Source organism: Protopterus annectens, chromosome 3.part1, assembly GCF_019279795.1.
Source record: "Protopterus annectens isolate FY-2018-M chromosome 3.part1, PAN1.0, whole genome shotgun sequence".
NCBI classification, from domain to species: Eukaryota; Metazoa; Chordata; order Ceratodontiformes; family Protopteridae; genus Protopterus; species Protopterus annectens.
In genome coordinates this window covers 1,534,866,723-1,534,891,199 of record NC_056732.1, presented here as the reverse complement: position 1 = coordinate 1,534,891,199, position 24,477 = coordinate 1,534,866,723, and positions in this window count along the sequence as shown.

Sequence of the window (24,477 nt, the reverse complement as noted above, 5' to 3'; positions counted from 1 at the left end):
TGGCAAAGAGGATTAAGGTTGTGAGCTGTTAATGAGTTACATCCTGTAGTACAGGGTTTGATTCCCTAGCTACTTCCTGTAGTAAGGGGTTTGATTCCCTCAGCCTTAATTTGCCTGCTGTGTGACCTTGAGCAAGTTACTTAACCAGGCAGTGCTTTGGGGAAATTGGGTATTTGGGCTAGGCTTGTTAATAGCTTCCTAGACTGCATACCTAGTAACTACCTATGAATCTATGAACTCAGTGGTGTGGTGTAGAGTAATGAAACCATAACCTTGGTTCAATTACAGGTCCAGGCAGTGGAACAGTCAACCCAGGGGGAGAGGAATGATGAGTCAGCAGCCTGCTCACCTCTCTCATGGAAGGAGTGAAGGCTGAAGTGCTGAGGAGGCTTTCTGTATCTACTGCTGGTGGAGATTGAGAAAAAGGGAACAGAGCATCATCACCTGCCCTGAACAGGAGGTGCAGATGGGGATTAATAAGGTGCATGACACCACTTCCAAAAATTCTGCACACTGAGCAGTAGGTTGATTAGAGCTCTTCCTTTTCCAAAATTGAGAAACTCATAAAAATGCAGTACAAGTTATCAAACTGGATGAAATTCAGTTATTGGCTAGTAATTATACTACATTAATATCATCAAAGAAGAAATCTGGAGAAAGCAAGAGAAGATCTATAATAAAAGGAAAAACTCAGTCTCTGGCTGTGAAGAACCTTGCAACTTCTCAGCAAAAAGCAGTTCAATTTTCAGTCTTAGTACAAAAGATGTCTGCCAGTAATTTAGAGGAAAAAATAAACCATATTCACTCAGGGGTGTTTAAAATAAGTGAGTCATTGAAGGAATATATAAAATCAAATGACAAAAGACTGTTAACAACAGGAGAAGCATTATGTATCTATTCAGATGAGCTGATACAATGGAGAAATCAGAGGTTGAAGTGAAGGAAAGCCAGGCATGTTTCTCAAGAAGAACTAAACAAAAATACAGTTAGAAGACAGGGCACACACAAAAAAATGATATTTTCTGTTATATACCAAAGAAACCAGGAAGGAACAGACTACATCAATTTTATGAAAATACAGTTAAGTAATTGGACTGGTATTCTACAGCAGGATTTGTTAATTGAGAGGACACACTGAGTGTATACTTGAAATCTTACCATGAGAAAGTAGACAAGACCTATATTAGTAAAGATGCAATCATACAAGCAAAAAAAAGCTCCTCCTAACAAAACTGTTGCAAAAGGTAAATGTATTCAAATTTGTGACACGAGACACATTTTTTGTGGAAATTGATTATTCACCGAACACTAGGTAGAAGAGAAGTACATTTATCGTGGCAATCAGCAAATGTTGAGAGGCAGTAGTGAGATTCAAGATGCTGTAGTCAGCTGTCTTCAGTATATTTTTTTCTGAAGTATCAAAGATAATTTTGGATGCAGAACAGGTTATGGTGGAAATAAAAAAAAGAGTACTTGCATATTATCGCAACCACATTTTTAACCTCCTGTAAATTATAATGTTTCCGTTTAAAGACTTTATGTGTAAGTAAAACAGGGGTGTGCAAACTCCTAATTACTGTTTTTTCTCAATGGTTGTGAAAGACGAACAGGAATAAGCAAGGCAAGCAGGAGTTTGTCAACCAACTGCAAACGGACATTTTGCATCAATCCTATGTTGTAAAACACACACCGTCGAACCATGTTGTGTCCTAAAATTGGCCAGATAACCCATGTAAAAGCAAAGTTGTATGTGTTTTACTTCTTTCTTGTACTTTTTAATTCAGATTCCTATACCAACTGTTGAGAAAGTTGCTCAGAAACGCTTGTACTGATTAACTACTGTAATGTAGTACTTTCCTGACACCTGGTAGAATGGAATAATGGGCGTTGAACCGAAGTATCACTTTGCTGCATTTCTCATAGGCGGGCTGTACTCCTAAGTCTCTGATCCATATCAATGTGACAGCAGGGAAATCCTTCTGTATGGGGACAAAATGTGCCTAAAACTGATGTTAAGACATTCACATAACTTCGTAGAGCCAGCAAAACTGACTGTAGAAGTGATGGAAATATGTCAACACTGACTTGCACGCCAACAGCTTGCATTTCACTTTAAGTAAGCATTTTCATCCCCCAAACTACAGAGTCAGATTCCTTTTTGGTTAATGAGGTAAAACTAAGTAAAAAGTTTACTGTTGTTCACTTCAGTAAATGTAAATAATGTTTCATAGGAGCACAAACATTATGATTTATAGGAGGTTAAAAATCTGGTTGCAGTAATACGTAAGTACCAAAAAAAGTTTAACCAACAGAGTGATCCAACATGCTACAGGAGACTTTACTTCTCATTCTTCCCACAATAACAAAGCCCACAAAGATAGACAATTAAACCGTTTCCATTGTTCCAAAGGAAAACGCTTGAGCAGCAGAAAAAAGCACAGGAACTGAGTAGTAGAAAAAGGAGTTTCTCTTAGAGTTGGACCAGAGATCAATGTTGGGAGTTTGAGATGATCAGGAAGACCTGCAATAAGGTGACATTAGTGAATAAATTAAGAAATGCTAAGTTTAAATCTCATTAGATGTAGTTTAGACATGTTAATTGCAGATCTGCAAGAAAAGGTGACTGCAAAATATTGAAAATTTGTTGACTGTGTTAAACTGGTGGGAGGACTCTAAAGCATAAATAACACTTTATGTCATCAATGTTCAGAAGGACACTGAACAAACAATTCTAAGTAGAAAAAGTTTCTGTTCTGATTAATATTTCAAAAAATGTAATGATGTAAATTGCATGTTATATTCTAAACTAGTTCGGTACAGTATACATCCAGGGGTGTTTTCAATGTGAAGTGGTGAAGTCCTATCAGTATTAGTAATAATGTAGTCAAGCTTTACAAAACAACAAGATAGGAAAGACTACAAAGAAGCAAGCAAATGTTAATATATTGTGATTTTGGACTGCTGAGGGATTGTAACAGTTTATTGATCATATTATATATAGAATTAAAAGATAAAATTTCCCGTTTTTCATAGAAGTGGGATTTTAGTCTAATGCCCTTAGTTTAAATTATAGATACATTTTAAGCAAATGGGATATAAAAACAAGATAAAATGACAAAAGACATGGAAATATTGGGAGAAATAATCAGCTATCAGTAAGGAATATTACTTATAGGTGTGGACTGAAACTTGATTTGTGATAGTGAGAATGTATCACGGGGACCTAGAAGGGAAATATAACAAAACCAAGTAGATATATGAAGAAATTTACAAGAATATTTAGTATGGAAAACATAATTCAATACTAGGCACTTAGACACAGCTTACATATTATTCCCCAAGGTACAATAACTGGACTAGACTGGATAGAAATTATATTTCACAGGAACATGTGCATTTAATTGAAAGATTCAATACAAATCCAATAACCATTTCAGATCACATGTCATTATCAACTAAGATAAAAATGCAGGGTAATGAAGTAAACATGAGACACTGGTACTTTCCCACCTACCTGTTAAAAAGAGAGAAATTTAAGGAATGGGTTGCGGAAATTATTCAAGAGTTGTTAAGAAAAACAGAAATTTCTTCAGAATGGATAGCTAGTAAGTTGAAATGCAATTTAAAAATAGGGTGGAAATAAAAGCTAAAAATATATGGTTATACAGGAACAGGAATTATTTAGAGGGGTGACAAAGGTTAAAGTATTGCAGAATAAGGGGAATATCATAGAACAAGAAGAGCAACAACCACAGAGTACTAAAGAGAAAATAAGGGAGTATTTGGATTATGTGCATGAGTTTATAAAAACTGATGTTAAGCAACTTTTTTTTATAAAAACCGCAGAGCACAAAACGTTTTAACACAGTGACTTAGGCAACGGAAAGTAGAAAGCTTTGCTGGTCTGCAAGGCCATGGAACGTATCGTCATGGAACTCATAAACAAAGACATTGGTAACCTCCAAACTCTGGATCCCACTCAGTTCGGGTTTATGAAAGGCTGAAAATGCCTCCTGATCCTGATCGACTTCTTTGAGGCAGCCACCAAAGCCATAGATGAGGGTAAGGTGGTTCACACAACCTATCTTGACCTCGCCAAGGCTTTCAACACCATCCCCCATTCTGGAATTATAGCTAAACTCACTAAACTAGGTATAAATCCCTACGTCACAAGATGGGTTGCCAACTGGCTCACTGACAGAACCCACACTGTAAAAGTTGCAGACTCCAAATTTGACCTCAAAGCAGTGACAAGTGGAGTACCACAGGGTTCTGTCCTGGGACCTCTCCTGTTTGGTATCTACTTCTCTGAAGTACAGGCTAACACAGAAGGCCTCTGACTAATGAAGTTCACAGATGACTGCAAACTAGGAGCCATAGTCAAGTCCCCAAATGATGTGGACATCCTACAGAAGGGCCTCGCTGAGACAGATTCCTGGTGTCAGAGCCATGGCCTCAAGCTCAATGCCAAAAAGTGCAGTGTCATCCCCTTTGGTAAAAACTCTGTACCCATGAACTACCACATAGGCAGCAATCTACTTAACACCGAATGCATGATAAGAGACCTTGGGACCCAGGTGGACAGTAGTCTCTCCTTTGATAGTCACATAGCCACAGTAGTCAGGAAGTCCTTCTACATGGCACACCTCATCATAAAAGGGTTCTCATCCAGGAAAAAAGAGGTAATTGTTCCCCTCTACTCGACACTCATTAGACCCATTATAGAGTACAATGCCCCTTTTGGAATGTACCTCACAAGACATCTGCAGCAGCTGGAAAGGCCACAAAAGTACCTCCAAAGAGGATTACTGACCTCAAACAAATGCCCTACACTAACCGCCTCAAAAAACTCCAGCTTTACTCCGTAGCATATCGCCTACTCCGAGGTGATCTCTGCCTAACATGTAAAGCTATGTCAAACCCAGAGCTGTTGGACATCTTACATCTAAAGAAATCCCATTCCCTCTGAGCTACACGTACCAGGGACCTAAACCTTGTCACCACAATAAACAGGACATGCTGGAGGGATAGATTCCTGTCCCAGAGACTTCCCATACTCTGGAACAGGCTACCCATCTATGTCAAGCAAAGTTCTTCATTAGCACTCTTCAAGAAAAATCTTGATGAGTGGATGGGAAATAGGAAATACACCCCAGGGATCACTTCTGTGTCTCTGCTCGACAGTGGCACAGGAAAATAACTTTCTTGGGTGGCGTGAGCCAGGGAACCTTGTTGGCTAGGCTTACGTAAGCCCTTGGGCCAATAGCCTAGTACCTACCTATGAACCTATGAACCTATGAAGCTTAAGAAGCCTATGAGAAGAAAAATAACCAGAGATCCTACAGATGTATAAGAGATACTTTGGACATTTTATGAAAATTTCTATAAAGCAGAGGAATGATTGGGAAAAAACAAGAAAGAGCACAAATGAAAATATTTGTGGAGGACGTAATTATACCAAGGTCAGAGGAAGATGAGGTTCAACTAATAGTTAAGATAGGAACAGATGAGATAACAGTGATGTATAATCAATCTACAAGGAGGTTTCCAAGAACAAATGGTATTCCTATGGAAGTGTGGGTAGAAGACAGTAATAAAGGTCTGGAAGATTTTGTTTAATAGTATTTTAAAAGCAAGGGAAATGCCAGCATCTTGGAAGAAAGCTGTGGTGGGTGTGTTACTGATATAAATCCTCTTCAATTTAAACCATGATTATAAAGTGTTATGTCTAGACTAGCTAAAAGAATGGCAAAGGTGTTGCCAAAATTGGTAGATCAGTGTTTTTTTTTTTTTTTTTGTGGAGAGGAAGGAAAATTTTGATATTATTTATAGAATAATGATGATCCAAAGGGAAGAAGAACGTAAGAAAATATGTCTGTTGTTGGTGGGACTTAATGCAAACGTATTTGACAGAATGACAGAATAAGCTGGGATTTTATGAATAGGGCAATGGAAGCATTTGCATACCCTGATACAATAATAAGGTTAATTAGGAGGATATATGAAGGATTGGAGGCAAGAATTAAAGTGGGAGGGTTCCTTTTCAGTAAGTTGCATTTGAACAGGGGAACCAGGCAGGGTTTGTTTAGGATCATGTATTCTATCCCATTATATCAGTTTGGTTCTGTTTGGTTTCTTCATGCTTGGGCATGAAACAGCAAAGTGAGCAGCAAAGACATAACAGCATGAATCTGCATTAATTAGATAGATATTAGACTTATTAGCCTATTATGATATGATTATTAGTGAGCATATTTCTAATAATCTTGCATTAATTTATCAGAATTTTGCATTTAAATGATAAAATATATGAGATAAACATATTTCTTACAAAGTTGTGGTTCGTATTGTGACCTTTTCAATCCAATGCTTGTGTATCAAGAGTGTGCTTAAAAGGAGGAAGTAGTCATGCTGTGTGGGGACGTTTTAGACACTGGCTAGCAGATTTGGGAAGCTAGTACGTAAAAATGAATTGAAACAATAAGAAAATGTTCTTTGCAAATGCTTCAGACAACTCAGGAAACGACATGCTATTATTGATCCGTCATAAGATCTCCAAAAAGTATTAGTTCAACAACCATATGTCTCTGCATTTTCACTTCTCTGTATGTAAGCCAGGAAAGTTACTTGGTTTGATGACCTTCCTTTCTTCCTTACTTGTCTCAGGACTCAGGTTTGCTAACCAGTGCCAGAGCTCCTTTCATATACATCAGGATTTAAATCACTCACTTTATCCTGATTTGATTGACTGATGCAACAGGATTCATTTTGCCAACTTGATCATGATTTGATTTAATTTGCTTGACTGATTGATTTCATGACTCAGAGATTGCCTTGGCCAAGCAGAACTGCATCTGCACCAAGAAAGAATGCCCCTTGGTGCAGCTTGCAAGATGATTAAGCTGATGTCTTTTGTAAGTAACTGATATTGTGATTAAACTGCTTTTAACTGCAACTTAGTGTGTTGTCTCATTCTTCCATTTGTATCATGATTTACCACTTAGCCTTAGTACCAAGACAAGAAGCCAAAACACAGCTGTGTCAGAAGTGGGATACTGATGGATAAAGGAAGAATAAAGCAGATATGATTATTTGTATTGGGGGGAAGAAAAAACATATAAAAACATATAAAAAGCATATGATAAGAGTACAAAACTACCCATGGCTAGTCACTGCGATTCTGTAGGGAAAATGTTAAGTGACATATTTCTTTTAAAAGTCTTAGCAGAGTTAAAATTAGATGAAGAGGAAAAAAATCTTAAAGCTGGATTACTGCATCTGGATGACTGGTTTTGAATGCATTTAGATCATACAGTTATTAAGCGTATGCAGGAAGTTGGTAAACTACAAAAAACCTATAATTACAGGATATACATCAACAGTGTCTAGACAAGATACCTAAGAAAAGGCAAAATAGATTATCGAGAAAGCAGAAAACACATGAATTTCTTTATCAGTCAGAATGATTCCACAGCATAAGCAAATAAAATGCAAAGGACTAGGAAAACATCCCTCAGTGACAAGACAGCATGTACTAATTTGTAGGCCAGATGGGATGGCGATTGTCATTCATTATTTAGGTTCATAGGTTCATAGGTAGGTACTAGGCTATCTGCCCGAAGGCATTTATAAGCCTAGCCAGAATGTGTTGGCTTTCGCCACCCCCTTAGATTAGTTCCCTGAGCCTCTGTCCAGCATAGCCACTGAAGTGATCCCCAGGGTAAACTTTCTGTTTCCCATCCACTCGTCAAGGTTTCTCTTGAAGAGTGTTAGTGAGGAGCTCTGCCTAATGTAGATTGGAATCTTGTTCCAAAGCATGGAAAGTCTCTGGGACAGGAATCTATCCCTCCAGCACATCCTATTTATTGTTGTGGTGAGGTTTAAGTGTGTGGCTCGAGGGGATATGGTTTTCTTTGGGTGGAGCATATCCATCAATTCTGGGTTGGACATGGCCTTGTATATCAGTCAGAGATCACTTCTGAGTAGGCGGTATGCAACCAAGTACAGCTGGAGTTTCTTCAGTTGAGCTGCATAGGGCATCTGTTTGGGGCCAGTGATCCTCTTGGTGTGGTACTTCTGTAGTCTTTCCAGCTGTTGCAGGTGTCTTGTAAGGTACATCCCAAATGGGGCGTTGTATTCTATGATGGGTTTGATGAGTGATGAGTAGAGGGGCACAATGATCTCTTTTGATCTGGATGCAAACCCTTTTGTGATTAGATGGGTCACATATAAGGATTTTCTAACCACTTTGGCAATGTGATTATCAAAGGAGAGATTACTATTTATTTGGATCCCCAGATCCCTTATTACGTCTTCCATATTTAGGGGACTACCACCTATATAGTAGTTTGTGGGTACTTTGTTTTTTCCAAAGGGGATGACTATGCACTTTTTGGCATTTAGCTTTAGGCCATGATTTTGACACCAGGTATCCGTCTCAGTGAGACCCTTTTGGAGGATGTCTGTGTCAGCTGGAGAGTCAGTTATAGCCCCTAGTTTGCAGTCATCTGCAAATTTGGTCAGCCATAGTCCTCCTGTACTTGCCTGTATGTCTGAGAATTATATGCCGAACAGGAGGGGTCCTAGGACTGAGCCCTGGGGAACGCCACTTGTAACTGGTTTAGAGTCTGACCTAGCTCCCGCAAATCTCACCATGTGGGTTCTGTCCATGAGCCAGCTGGCAACCCATCTTGTGACATAGGGGTTTATGTTCAGGCTGGTGAGCTTGTCTATAATACCAGAATGGGGAATGGTGTTGAAGGCCTTTGCAAGGTCTAGGTAGGCTGTGTGTACCACCTTTCCCTTGTCTATAGCCTTGGTAACTGTCTCAAAGAAGTCCACCAGGTTTAGAAGGCATGATCTGCCCTTAACAAAGCCGAACTGGGTAGGGTCCAGTGTTTGGAGGTTCCAAATGTCTCTGTTAATGAGTTCCATGATGATGCGCTACATAGCCTTGCAGACTAAGCTAGTCAGGCTTATAGGGAGATAGTTCCCAGGGTCTGTTGTGGCTCCACCTTTGTGGAGTGGAATAACCATTGCTGTATGCCACTCTATGGGTACGTAGCCTGTGGAGAGGCTGAGTTTGAACAGTGTGTTTAGGTGAGGGGTTAGTTCATCTTTGAGCTCATGTAGGACGCAGCCTGGGACACCATCCGGTCCCATTCATGTTGTGTTTTTGGCTTTGGAGAGAGCTGTTTTAACCTGAGTGTCTGTGATTTCAGGGGCTCTACATTCTTCTGGTATGGTTATGGGCCCTTTTGGGGGTGAGAGGGGGGTGAAGTTTGCAATGAACCTGTCTGCCAGGATGTTGGAGATATCGGTCAGTTCAGTGTATTTTGTGCCATTCTGCACTAACTCCAAGCAGATCTGAGCATTGCCACTTAGATTCTTGACATAGCTAAAGAATGCCTTGTGGTTATCTTTGGAGTCCTTGGCAATGTTTCTTTCAAAGCTAGCCTTGGATGATTTTATGAGGGATTGTAGTTTCTTGCTGATAGTGATCAGGGATGTCTTCCCTTCTTGGGATTTTACTCTTTTCTGTACTAGTTTCCTCCTTCTGTTGTACAGCTTGTTTATGGCAGGGGTCCACCAGACTGTTTTCCTTTTCTTGGAGGAGTTAGTCTTGATTTTGCTTGGGATAGCATGATCCATGCATTCTTGTAGGTGCCCGTAGAATGCATTAGTAAAGGGTTTTGCAGCTTGGACAGCATTATCCTTTAGCATGGGGGCTTTAAAACTTTCCACCTTGGTCTTAAATAACATGAAGTTTGCTTTTGAAATGTTTTTCACGGAGTTTCCTTGACTGGGGGTGGGGGTGGAATATGGATATCCAGAGTGATTTGTTTATGGTCAGATCTAATCAGCGAGGGGTTGACCTCCGGTGTGGAACACTGGTCACCCATGTTGGTGATGACCAGGTCCAATATGTTGTTACCTCTAGTGGGAGTGTTGACTAGTTGATCCAGGGCGTTTGAGTTTATAAATTCTAGGAAATGTTGGGCAAGGGAGTTAGTACTTGAGTAGTTCTCCCAGTTAATGTTTGGGTAATTGAAATCACTCAATATTAGGGTGTTTGGTAGGACCTTGATGTTTCCCAGTGTTTCCAGAAACGCGGAATAGGGGTCCTGGGACATGGTGGGTGATCTGTAGCAAGCTACAATTTGAACTGCAGTTTTGCCCATTGATAGTTGCATGTGGATGATCTCTGAAGCATTGTGCTGTGCCACTAACCTGGAGATGTGGGTATCCTTGATGAATATGGATACGCCCCCGCCTTTTGTATTTCGGTCCGGGTTCTGTGGCCGAAATGTATGGTATGAGTTGTAGCCTGGTAGTGCTGGTGTGCTCTCTGGAGCCTTAAACCAGGTTTCTGTTACTGCACATATATCAGTTTTCTCCATACTGAGGAGTGCCTCGAGTGCATGCATTTTGAAGTTTAGGCTTCAGGCACTGAGTAGCATTACCCTCAGTTTTTTGTTACTTGTGCTATTTACGGTGGTGGGTTTGTCTTTTGAGCCTTGCCTAAAAAAGGCAATATGGCGGTGGCAAGAGCCTTGGCCAGTATTCAAAAGCCTAAGGGTGACAGGTGAAAGCCGTCTCTAGCGAAGCAGCGTGGCTTGTCGAGCATGTCATCCCAGTAGGACAGACACTGGATCCCCTTTGAATGACACCAGAAACTTAGCCAATTGTTGAAATTGATAATTTTTTTCTTTATATCGTGGTATCATTCTTGGTGAGGGCACGATGCTACTCAGGGTCAGGGTCATACTGGCCTGGGCTACATGATCAAAGAGCTTTTCCATGTCTCTTTTCATGTAGTCCAGGGAGGTACGACTCAGGTCATTCACACCAACATGGACAATGACAGAGTCGTACTTGTACTTGTTTTGGAGTGACCTGAGTGCTTGTGTTATGTGGTAGATCCTGGCACTTGACAGGCAGCTAACAGTAACCTTTTCCTTGTTCAGCCTAGTGAGTGGGACGTCAGTGTGCCTGACTATAGAGTCACCTATTACTAGTGTGTTGAGTATGTTATTTTGCCTTAAGGGCTGTGATTGAGTGGCACACTGGTTTTGAGAAGTATGTGTTTCATGGTTAGTATTGGGGGGGGGTGGAGTTGCTTGGATGTCTGCTTTGGAGGTCTCTGTTGCTTTTGCGGATTTTTATTTAGAGCCTCCTAGTATGTTTTTGTGTATTTATGCGTGTTTTTGCCGGTGCTGGTTTAATGGGTCTATGTGAGACTGGTGGTGTGATGCAAGTATTTCCCTTCTCCTCTTGACTGTCTGATCCAGTCTTGGGTTGAGAGAGCTTAGCCTCCAGTTTGGCTGTATAATTGCATCTCTCACATGTATTAGTGTTTGGTGGTAGGTGGAGAGAGTTGTCTGTGTACATGAGGCAGTTGTAACATTGCCTCAAAATGCCCAGATTCACCAGCTGGACTGGAGAGTACACCTGAAACTGCCCTTTGGATATGCCTGGATAGGTATAGTGAACTATTTTACTGATTGGCTGGTAACGTCGAATAGACAGTCTTGTCCTTCTGTACAGTATAGGGAGGGGTTAGTGCTAGGGTTTATAAGTGCTTGCTATGAGTTTTGAGCAAGTGCCGGGCTGAGAAATGAATGGTTTGAGTGCTTAAGTTGAAAGTTTGTCTAGTTCCAAGGGAAAAATTGAAGAGGAGACTTTGTGGAGTCGGGAATAGTTATACCCTAGCTAACCAGCGCTGCTCAGCACGCAAAACTGGGCAAATATGTTTTTTATAGCAGGGAAATGAAAGAGATAGAAATTAGGCTAAAATGGCCAATAAACGACTAATTTCTGGGCTGATACCACTCCTCCAGGGACAGATAGGCTGCTTAAAGCTCCCCGCTCTCACAGGTGAACAGAGAAATTCCTTCTATCCAAGTAAGGTATGGGCAAACACAGAGACTTGTAACACAGCCCTGAATTCAGCACCAACCTGAAAAGGGACTATACTAGCTTAGAAAGGCAGGAAACAAGGGTGTGTGTGTATATATATATATATATATATATATATACGTGTGTATATATATATATATATATATATATATATATATATATATATATATATATATATATATATATATATATATATATATATATATATATATATATATATATATATATATATATATATACATACATACATCAGAAAATAAAGCAGATACAATTAAAAAAACACTTTAAATTCACGGAAAAGTATACTTATTGTTATATATCTCAGATCAGAGTTGTAGTCAATGCCCCTAGTGATAAAGTAGGAAAAAACACAAATACAGTAAAAGCAGATGAACAAAGTGCAATATATATATATATATATATATATATATATATATATATATATATATACATATATATATTAAAACAAAACAATAGAAAACAAACAAACTGATTGAAACAAGTTACCCAATTAACCAGAAAAAAGCTCAAAACTGAGCCCTGTTCCAGCAGTCTTCAATCAGACAAGTTCTAACTGCACACCCCTGCCACTAGGGTGCAGGAGAACCTTCTCCAAAAAAAGACGGCCTGGCTCAGTGCTCAAGTTATACAAACAAAGCTAGATTCAGCAGGCCTGAATCTGGTCTATGCTACAGCAACAAGGTGCACCAATTTCAGAAAGAAACAGTTCAAATAAGCAGGCACAATAAGCCTGTGACCAGAAATTCCCAGCTCAGAAGGGCAGAATCCAGCCTCTTCTCCCACAAGAGTGCAGACCACAAACCTTCTTAATGTAGAATAACTGGTCTGAAGCCTAAGTGCTTAAACCAGAACTAATACACTTTTATAATAGCAGACACTGAGCCTTCAATCAGCAATTCCCAGCTTAGAAGGATGAAAGCTTCCTGTCCTGCCACAACAGTGCAGACCACAAACTTTCTTAATGTAAAACAACTGGTATGAAGCCCAAGTGCTTAAACCAAAAGACTTAGAATAACAGTTACAATTTAATCAGACTACTACCAAGCAGTAATAAATGCAGCAGCATAAATAAAACTTGAGTACTTTTAAGAAGAGGCAAAAGCAAAATAAAGTAGGAGGAAATACAAATACAGTAAAAGCAGATGAATAAAGTGCAATTTTTTTGTTAGTACAGTGCAAGGAGAGAGGAAGGAAGAACCTAAGTGGGTTGGCCTTCTCAAATCTTCTCTCTGTATTAAGTAGAGTGAACACTAGACTCAGAATATGATCTCACTGTACTTGATTACATGAGCAAATGAGATGGACCCAGGAGGAGTGTTCAAATACAGACTTACAGGAGGGGTGGGCAATTCCAGAGCCACCAACACTAACACCAAGACAAGAACAGGGAGGGTGGGTGGAGAACTAACTGCAGAGAGAGAGACAGCACACTATTCAGTGAAACAATTAGGTAACAGTAAAAATAAAATACAGTACTTTTAAAACTGCGGTGGTGGTGCTACGGTAGAATTGTCGCCTCACAGTAAGATGTTGTCCTGTTTGATTCTCAGCTAGAGCGTCTTCTGTATGGAGACATGCGTGAATGGGCGTACCTTCGTTGAAGGTTGTGCATCAGGGCTGGAAACTCGGCACATAAAAATCTACTGCCAATCATTAGCGGACCGGAGTTCCGCTGTGGTGACCCCTAACCGGGAAAAGCCGAAAGACACAACAATTTTTACAACTGCAAGTTTGCACTTAACAGAAGAATAAAACACAGTACTGCAAGTCTGCACTTAACTTCAGCTTCTAATGCAGGTGATTGTAGCCAACCAAGTCACTCAGAAATTGAGCATAACATTTTATAATTTGTGTAAATAGTATGATTTGCTATGTATACCATGAGCAAAGGCACAACCTGTGATAGAGAAGGGTGTTAGTGTTAAAAATAAGATTCGGTCAGACAAGTGGACAGAAACAATGACGTAACCAAAAAGAGCTTTTAAATCTGATCCAAACTTATAAGCAGAAGGCAGGGGAAACTGCTTTAACTTGGTTTTGCTTGGTTTGGGACTCTGGAGGTAATGCACTGCAACTGAATGAGTAAGAAATGCACAAATGTGCTTAATTGGTATTCCATCCACACTTGAATGGACAGTTCCAGAGATTTTTGGTTTTGTATCTGGGCTTTGTTTTTATTTTCATTCTGGCTTTTTGAGCATGTTCCAGCTTTGGCTGTGAGGGTTGGGGTGCTTACAGGAAGTTTCAATGGTTTTAGCCAAATTCCATCTCAAACTGCAATTGTACTCACAACAGCTCTTACTGAGTTATTCATCAGTTTCACCTGTGCTTTTTTATCCTCAGAGAAAAGTAGTCTTTCAGGAATTATATGACCTGACTTGCTAATACCTTGCAGGAAAGTATGTGAGCAATGCAAAGCTAAAACATTAGTAAACAGAGTTTTCTGTTAATTTCATTTCATATTTTATGCAGAATTCTGAATATTAGCTAAGTGCTATGATGTTATACATGACTGACACTTGCTCTGTAGAAGCATCAGAATGATGCAAGTTTCAAACAGTAGTAGAAGCAGTCTTTTTTTCATGTTTTGTTTCTTGATCTCTGAATACTAGTGAAGTGAAATAGTTTTCTGACCCACTGTAAAAAAATGCATAATGCAAGTAATAGATTCATATAGCAATAACCCATGCCTGGGTGTGGGTAATGCTGGATTTACCCATGGTTGGTGTGGTTTGGTCACGATGGTGAAACCTGAGTGGCCAAACAAAGACAATCGTGTGTAAATCCAGCATTATCCACACCCAGAAGTGGGTTATTGCTATTATACAATGACATAAGAAAAAAAAAACTTACTTTTCTTAAATAATGGCATTGTATAATGCCACCTTGCTGCCCTTCCGCAGCTGTCTGGTATTCTGCGGCAGTTCTGATGTACTGCACAGTACATCAGAGCTGTGCTTGGAAGCAACAAAGAAAGCAAGATCTCCGTTGCTTTTTACAAAGTGTCTCGGTATGTTAAAGGAGTTTAACATAGCAAGACAGCTTTAAAAAAAGCAACAGAGAATCTCCGTTGCTTTTTTTAAAGCTGTCTCGCTATGTAAAACCCATTTAACATAGCAAGACAGCTTTAAAAAAAAGCAATGGAGAAAGGAAGATCTCCGTTACTTTTTTTTAAAGCTGTCCCGCTACGTTAAACTCCTTTAACATAGCGAGACAGTGTCTAAAAAGCAACGGAGATCTTGCGTTCTCCATTGCTGTAAAAAAAAGATTGATACTAATGGAAAAAGCCCAGGCGACCGGACCTTTTTCCATTAGTATAAGTCTGATTTACAACATGCACGCTGACCAATCAGCGTTTACATTTTGGAATATTAATGGGGGGGGGGGGGTCGTTGTATAATTTTAAATAATGAAGTCCAAAACTTTCTTTCACAATGGGGGCTGTACAGTACAGCAACCTGTGATAGTTATATATACTAATTCTGAGATTCCTTTACTACAGAGTAAGGGGAATAAGTCAAGAGACTGCTAAGACTTAGTATGTACTCACTAACCTGTACTCTTTTGACTATAGTACTCACATTTACACAATCCAGAATTAATAGCTGCACAATTAAGATAAGCTTTTTGACAAGTTCATAAAAGGTAAACACAGAGAGTCTTGCCTAACAACCCCCACCACAAACACACACAAAAATGTAATAACCTTATTTGTTTTCCAGTGATCCGGTACTGAAAGCTTTGACAGGAAAATGAATATTGTTAGTTGTTTTAACCAGAGGGAACAAAAACAGGGCTGCATAAAGTAAATTGAAACCAGGAGTAGGGTTGATGTTGTGTAAGTGGGTGGTGACAACTTGGAGGTATCACAACAAGTTTCTTTCGGTCAAAATTTTAGACTCTGTGATTGTCCCTTTAAAGCAGAGGACTGTTTTAAAATGATGAGATAAAAACAATAGATGCAAAGCTTTTAGAGATTGTGTGCCCATGTGTGTCACAGCAGAGGTAGTTATTTTAGGCATAGATATCATGAAAGGGGAAACCATGGAAACCATAGTAGGACCTTCAGTGCAGCACTGCTCTGTCAACACAGTCAAAGCTGATGTTCTTTGTAAAGCTATGAAGGAACTGATTTATATCTCCCTGCTGAAGATGATCATAAGCATTAAGCAATATCCACTCCATGGAGATGATGCTGAAACATCAGAAACAATACAAGCTGTTGCAAGTGGGGAGCACTGATTCAGCTGTGAGTCTATTTAATGGTTTTGTGCCAGAGAAAGACAGATGAATCTTGGCAAATAACTGTAGATTATAGAAGAATGAATAATGCTGCCCAGATGCTTTTAGTTGTTGTTCCACATATTGTTATCATGGAAAAATTCATTTCATTTGCTGAACTGCATCATTTGATCCTGGATTTGACAAATGCCTTTTTCACCATTCTGATAGCTGAGGAGAGTAATGTTCAATTTGCAATCATTTGAAATGACAGACAACATACTTTCAGAGTGTTGCCTTAAAGGTATTTGTACAGTCTCATACTTAAAGTTATTTCTACAGTCTCATGCTGTACCACTGGTAAGAAACTTAAACTGCAGCTAAATAAAATGACTATATTTCATCACATTAATGACATTACAAGTAAACAGTGACAATTACAAGTAAACAACCTAATGTGGACATTGATTTGCAGACTGTAATTTCTATTAGAAATTATTCATTCTTCATGATTTCTTCCAGAAACATGCTGACATGGAACATAACTGAAAATATGGATATCACCCCCCATACTTGCTACACAATTTTGTGAGAAAATCCCAGAAAGATGTGTTCTAAATCCTGAAGATTCCTGCTATATTACATAAAAAGTGCGTTATACCTAGAAGCTGCCACATCTCCATGAAATACCTCATGCACACTCTATTTTGATTGGAAGAATGACGGCATTAAGACTGGTTTGCCTTCAGTTGTTTTGTATGCTAAGGACAATGAATCAACTGTACTTAATGCAGTAGGGGATCTAGTATTTCACACTCAACAAATCAGCTGTGGACTGGGTCATGTCTTAAGATATACCAAAAGTTGTAAACAGTGAAAAGTGCTAGAAGTATTCACTGCATAAAATAATGGTAAAAAATGACAAATACTGACATAAATGTTAATTCATATTGTAAAACTGATTATGTAACATTTGTTAGCAGTGCACCGAGGAAAGCAAAAGCAGGTAATGAGTTGTTAAACAATATAAAAAAGAAAGCCTAACAAAATAAGTTAAGCTGTGTTAGATATAATTTAAATTCAGCATTGCAACTATTATCTGATCCAAAAAGCATAATAAACAGAAGTTAATAGTGTCATAATTCGAATACCAGTGTGCATATAGTTAATCATTACATTTCCTTGCATTAGACTCCAAAAAATATCCATTACTATTTTTGTACTAGTAAACATATCAAACTGACTAAATGAATGAAAACTGTATTGCTAGCACTGAGCAGCTGCATTCATTGAAATAATTTTATTTCAGCTAGACAGTCTGCAAGTTATTCAACAAGTAAGAAAGTACAGTTGTGTAAAATCTTACCATAACGTAGATGTCCTTGCCTTCACCACTGCAGTATTCTTTACTAATGGGGATTCCCTGCCATGAAGCCCTCTGTTTGGCCAGTTTACAAAAGATTTCCATTGCTTTAAGGTATGCCGAACATCACCTGCTTACACTTGCTTAAGGAAGGGCATAAAGGTGACGCTCAAGGCATACCAACCGCAGAACAGATTGCCCCAGGAGGAACAGCAGTCCAAAGAAAACCAAGGAGAATCTGCACATCCAGGAAGGGAAAAAGACCAGGGGGATGGAGGGAGGGAGTGAATACTGCAGCGGTGAAGGCAAGGACATCTATCGTTATGGTAAGATTTTACACAACTGTACTATGTACTTACATTCAAAGCTGCAGTATTCTTTACTAATGGGAGAGTGCAAAAGCTCAAGGAGAAACCTAGGAGGAGGAAGCTGCAGAGCCTCCTAAGAAGCCATGATGTATGGCTGCAGCAAAACCAGCTCTGGCTCTGGAGATACCATCCAACTGATAAAGTTTGGTAAAGGTATGCACAGAAGTCCAGGTAGCAGCTTCAAGAATAGAATTAGTATCTAAGCCCCTGAAAAAGGCACCAGAAGAAGCCACAGCTCTAGTGGAAAGAGCCTTAACAGAAGGATTCCCACTCCTCATTTCTTGATATACTGGAAAATATTAGGGTACAACCCAACACCCTCATAATGGGCGATTTCAACTACCCAACCATTAAAGTTCCTGAAATCACGGCTGCACAGGTAAAAACCACACTCTCCAAAGCCAAGAACACAGCATCCATGGGACCTGACAACATCCCAGGCTGCGTTCTACATGAAGTACAGAATGAACTGGCACCCCACCTAAGCACTATGTTCAATCATAGCCTCACCTCAGGCTTTGTGCCCACTGAATGGTGCATAGCAACAGTTATCCCACTCCACAAAGGGTGAGCCACCACGGACCCCGGGAACTACCACCCCATTAGCCTAACAAGCCTGGTCTGCAAGGCCATGGAACGTATCATCATGGAACTTATAAACAAAGACATTGGTAATCTCTAAACTCTGGACCCCACCCAGTTCGGGTTTGTAAAAGGCAGATCATGTCTCCTAAACCTGATAGACTTCTTTGAAGCAGTCACCAAAGCTATAGACGAGGGTAAGGTGGTTCACACAGCCTATCTAGATCTCGTCAAGGCTTTTGACACCATCCCCCACTCTGGAATTATAGATAAACTCACTAAACTAGGTATAAATCCATATGTCACAAGAAGGGTTGCCAACTGGCTCACTGACAGAACCCACACTGTGAAAGTAGCAGACTCCAAATCCAACTTCAGACCAGTGACAAGTGGAGTACCACAAGGCTCAGTCCTGGGTCCTCTCCTGTTTTGTATCTACTTTTCTGAAGTACAGACTAACACAGAAGTTCTTTGGCTAATGAAGTTTGCAGATGACTGCAAACTAGGAGCTATAATCAAAACTCCTAATGATGTGGACATCCTACAAAAGGGCCTCACTGAGACAGATGCCTGGTTTTCAAGCCATGGCCTCAAGCTCAATGCCAAAAAGTGCATTGTCATCCTCTTTGGTAAAAACTCTGAACCCATGAGCTACCACATAGGTGGTAGTCTACTTAACACCGAAAGTGCAATAAGAGACCTTGGGACACAGGTGGACAGTGGTCTCCCCTTTGATAATCACATTGCCACAGTAGTCAGGAAATCATTCTACATGGCACACCTCATCACAAAAGATTTCTCATCCAGGAAAAAAGAGGTCATTGTTCCCCTCTACTCGTCACTCATTAGACCCATTTTAGAGTACAACGCCCCTTTTGGTATGTACCTCACAAGACATGTACAACAACTGGAAAGGCTGCAGAAATACCTCACAAAGAGGATTACCGGCCTCAAAAAGATGCCCTATGCAGACCATCTCAAACAACTCCAGCTTTACTTCGTCGCATATTGCCTATTCAGAGGTGATCTCTGCCTAACATACAAAGCTATGTCAAACCCAGAGCTGCTGGACATGCTCCACTTAAAGAAATCCCAATCCCTCCAAGCTACACGCTCTAGGGACCTAAACCTTTTCACCACAATAAACAGAACATGCTGAAGGAAGAGATTCCTGTCCCAGAGATTTCCCATACTCTGGAACAAACTACCTATCTATATCAAACAAAGCTCCTCATTAGCACTCTTCAAGAAAAATCTTGATGATTGTATGGGAAATAAGAAATTCACCCCAGGGATCACCTCTGGGGCTCTGCTTGACAGGGGCACAGAAAAATAATTTTCTTGGGTGGCAAAAGTCAGGGTACCTTTTTGGCTAGGCTTATATAGGCCCTAGGGCCAATAGCCTAGTACCTACCTATGAACCTATAAGGAAGGCTCTCGCCTTGAAAAGTGTAACAAAAGGAAATAGCCTTTGAAATCCATGTAGAAATAGTTTGCTTGGAAACAGCCAAACCCAAAGACCTAGGATGAAAGGAAACAAACAACTGGTCAGACTTCCTGATAGCTTTAGTTTTATTCAAATAAAATCTGAGCTGTCTATGCACATCTACATGTAGCACCCTCTCGCTGTCAGATTGCGGAGAGGAAAAAGGTAGGAAAATTAATAAACTGATTAAGTGACAGCTCATTAACCACCTTGGGCATAAAAGAAGGATTACTACATAAGGACACCCTGTCTTCATGAAATATTAAAAAAGGTGGACAAGCCATAAGGGCTTGCAACTCAGACACCCATCTGGCAGAAGTAAGAGTTAATAAAAGAATTGTGTTACAAGAACAATGTTGCAAGGAAGCAGAAACAGCAGGCTTAAAAGGAGCCTGAGTCAATTTTTCTAGAACAAAATTAAGATCCCAGGGAGGAGGAACAGCCTTCCTGGGAGGTCTAATATTAAAGACGCCTTTAAGAAACTGCTTAGTCTCAAATCTAGAAGCTAATGGGGGAGCTAAAGGTAGACAAGCAGAACGAGCTGATAAGTGAGCCTTAACAGAAGAATAGGCCAAACCAGCATTGAGCATCTCACACAAATAAGAAAGAACCAAAGGAACATCCACAGAAAGTGGGTCCAGGCCATGAGAAAGACACCAAATAGAAAACCTTTTCCATTTAGACAAGTAGGATTTCCTAGTAGAAGGTTTCCTGGCCTCCTGCAGCACATCCTCAGAAAAAAGGTGTCTATGAGGAATCAAAACCCTATCACCCACAGTGTCGGTTGAAGAGTAGACAGGTGGGGATGGATGAGAGACCCCTTGTCTTGTGTGAGGAGATCCACCCTGTAAGATAACTTGTGATGATTGCCCATGGTGAGATGCAGAAGTAGAGGGAACCAGTGCTGTCGTGGCCAAAAGGGAGTCACCAACAAACGTTTGGGAGCATCCTGTTTGAATCTTGAACAGGACTCTCGGAATGAGAGGAAGGGGAGGGAATGCATAAAGAAACATCTCCTTCCAATGAAAATGAGAGGGTGTCCACCTTCCAGACTAGAGGACCTGGGACTCTGGCACAAAACAGAGGAAGTTGTCTATTCAAAGGGGAGGCAAAGAGATCTACTTCAGGAATACCCCACTGGTGAACAATGTCCAGAAACACATCCCTGTAAAGCATCCATTCATGATATTGAGTGAAGGACCTGCTCAGATTATCTGCCTCAACATTCCAATCTGAAGGAAAGTAAACAGAGTGAAGAGTCACATGATACTGGATAGCTAGATCCCATACCAGAAGTGCCAGCCGGCAAAAATGGTAGGATCTCGTACCCCCCTGTTTGTTGATATACCACATGATTGTGGTATTGTCCATGAATACCTTGAGAAGCCCTGCAGAGAAGAGAGGATGAAAAGCCTGAAGAGTCAACAGAAGAGCCCTCATCTCTGTGATGTTGATGTGCTCCTTCCGCTGATGAGGCGACCACACTCCCTGAACTTTCAGGGAGCCAAATGTTGCTCCCCATCCTACATCTGAAGCATCTGTGAACAGAGCCTGAGATGGAAATGAAGGCTGAAATGGGATCCCTGGATTCAGAGACAACTGCTGAATCCACCACAGAAGTTTGACCTTGAGACATGGGAGAAGAGAAACAGGAAAGTCTAGAGGATGTGCATGCTATAGCTACACCAACGTCAGAAACCACTGGAACTTCCTCATGTGGAATCTGGCCAGAGGAAGCATCAGAATGGTGGAAGCCATGAACCCCAGAGCCCTCATAAACTCCCTGGTTGAAATAGAGGCCAGGGGAAGAAGAGTTTGAAAGAAATAAATGAGAGTTAATGCCTTTGGAGGAGGCAGGTATGCCATCATTGGCACCGTTTAAACCTGCAACCCAGAAAGACAAGATGTTGAAAAGGAGACAGGGAAGACTTGTTGAAGTTTATTGTGAACCTCAGGCTCTGAAGAAGAGAAATGGTAAAATGAAGATTTTGCAAAAGAACCCCTGGAAAAGGTGCCTGAAGCAGCAGGATGTCCAAATAAGGAAAGATATGGATCCCTTGAAGCTTGCAAAAGGCAATCACAGGAGTGAGGCATTTAGTAAACACCCTTGGGGCAGTAGAAAGGCCAAAGGTCAAAGCATAGAACTGAAAATGCCAGGAAGCAACAGAAAATTTCAAAAATCTCCTGAAAAGAGGCTGGATCGGAATATGGAGATAAACATCCTTGAAGTCGAAAGACACAAGAAAGGCCTGAGGTAGCAAGAGAGGAAAAAGGGACTGAAGGGACAACATTCAAAAAGAAGGCACCTTCAGAAAGGTGTTCAGATGGGAGAGGTCTAGAATAGCCCTCCAAGTACCTTCTTTTCTGGGCACTAGAAACAGTCTGGAATAAAACCGCTTGCCCCTTTGGGACAAAGGCACTTCTTGAATAGTACCCTGAAACAAGAGGTCCCGAAGAATCTCTGGGAAAAAAGGAAGCTGTTCCTGAGGAGGCTGAGGAATACCCATAAAAGGAGGACAGGAAATCCAGACCATGAATTATCCTTGATGAATGAGTGACAAAACCCAAGAATCCTGGGTGATCCGGAAGAGCCAAGACATACCTAGAAATATGGGTCTGATAATTAATAGCCCTAAAAGCCAGGGTAGAGAAAGACTAAACCTTCTTACCCAGCCTATCCATGGTCCTACTGTCCTTGTCAGAAGGCAGTAACTTGGATGAAGGAAGCAACTGAGATAGCTTATCAGAGGCTACAGACACCACAGAGGGGTCAGCAGCAGGACATTTAAATAAAAAGGAACAATCCTTAGGCACCCTGTAAAACCTATCAGACTTCCTAGAATCAGGGGGTGAAGAATCCAGCACTTTAGAGGCAGTGGAAAAAACATCCAATAAAGCAGGCAGGCAAGACAGGAGGAATGGCCGCAGGCTTAGGAGATTCCATTTGCAGTAATTCATAGTATATCCTATAGATATCCGAAACCTGGGCACAATCCCACTTAAAAAAGTCCATCATCCTAGAGAGCGTATACCCAAAGGAAATTTCCACAGAGGGATTATCAAGAGTATGAAAATCCTCCTCGTCAGATCCATAGTCTAAAGGAGAAGGAATCTGGGCAGAATAAGCAAGGGAGTCATCATCAGAATCCACCTCAGAAGAGTGGAAGTATCTGGGCCTTTTAGGGGAAGAGGCAGACCAAGGAGGAGCAGGAAATGAAACCCCTTGAGGAGGCCACAATGACAGTAAAGCATTAAATAACCCCTGAGTAAAGGCCTGCCACTCACTCTGTGGATCCCTAGGAGCAGAAGAAACATGGTTAGTTTTCTGTTTCTTCTTCAAAGGGACATCCGTCCTGGAAACCTGAGAAGGCCTAGACTCAGGACGGCATTCCCCAACAGCAGTAGGACCCTCTTCCTGAAAAAGAAACTGCAGAACCCCATTAGACCCCTCGGAAACAGTCAACCGTAGTTCCGTCTGAATGCCCAAAATGGACGCCACCAAAGCCTCGTCGGATGTGCTGCCTGCCAAATCCTCACCGCCTCCAACCCAGATGCAGTAGAAGAATCTGACAAAACAACCAGGTGAGCCTCTGGGTGCATAATAACTTCAGGAGAAACACCAGGCAGAGGCTGGACAGCGGAAGATTCCAGGCTTACCTTATGCACCTTCATCTTCTCAGATGGCTGACCCTTTGGGCAGGAAGTTCCATCCATAGTACCCACAGCAATAAGCTTAAGTTGCTGGTTCTCAAGGTACAAAAAAAGGGAAAAATGCCTACTATGAAGAGTTTTGGGGACAAACGCCTGAAAAACTGAACAAGACGTATGGTTGGGAGCAGCACCAAGGCAAAAAAAGACACTTATCATGACTGTCTTTATGGGGAATCAGTTTCCCACACTGGCATTTACCCTTCCTGGATAACATTAATTCCAAACAATACTAAACAAAACAGAAAAGTAATCAAAAACCCAACTGGGTACTTATCTGCAACTGTGATGGCTCCAGCAACAGGAGCAAGCACAAAAAAGCCAACAAACAGAAAAACGGATGTATGTAACAGACCGGCGGTTAAAACAGCATTCGGACTGGCAGCAAAAACGTTCTGACGATGGTACACCTGAATGTCACCTTTATGCCCTTCCTTATGCAAGGAGTAAGCAGGTTATGTTCTGCATACCTTAAAGCAATGGAAATCTTTTGTAAACTGGCCAGACGGAGGGCTTCACGGCAGGGAATCCCCATTAGTAAAGAATGCTGCAGCAGTGAATGGAAGGACATCTGTATTGCAACTACTGAAAAAGGCTTTGAGAAATGTGAATCAGACTGTGATCACAATAATTAAAGATAAAGATACTATTCCCAAGTTTGTTTATGAGATTCGAAAGCAACCGTCTCCTAGGGATAGAATAATGTTAGTGTCATTGCATCATTTATTACTTGCGACTACTTAATATTTTCTTGCATGTTTTCTTGCTGGTATATTATGGAATGATTAAAAAAGCAAATTGCTGTTTAA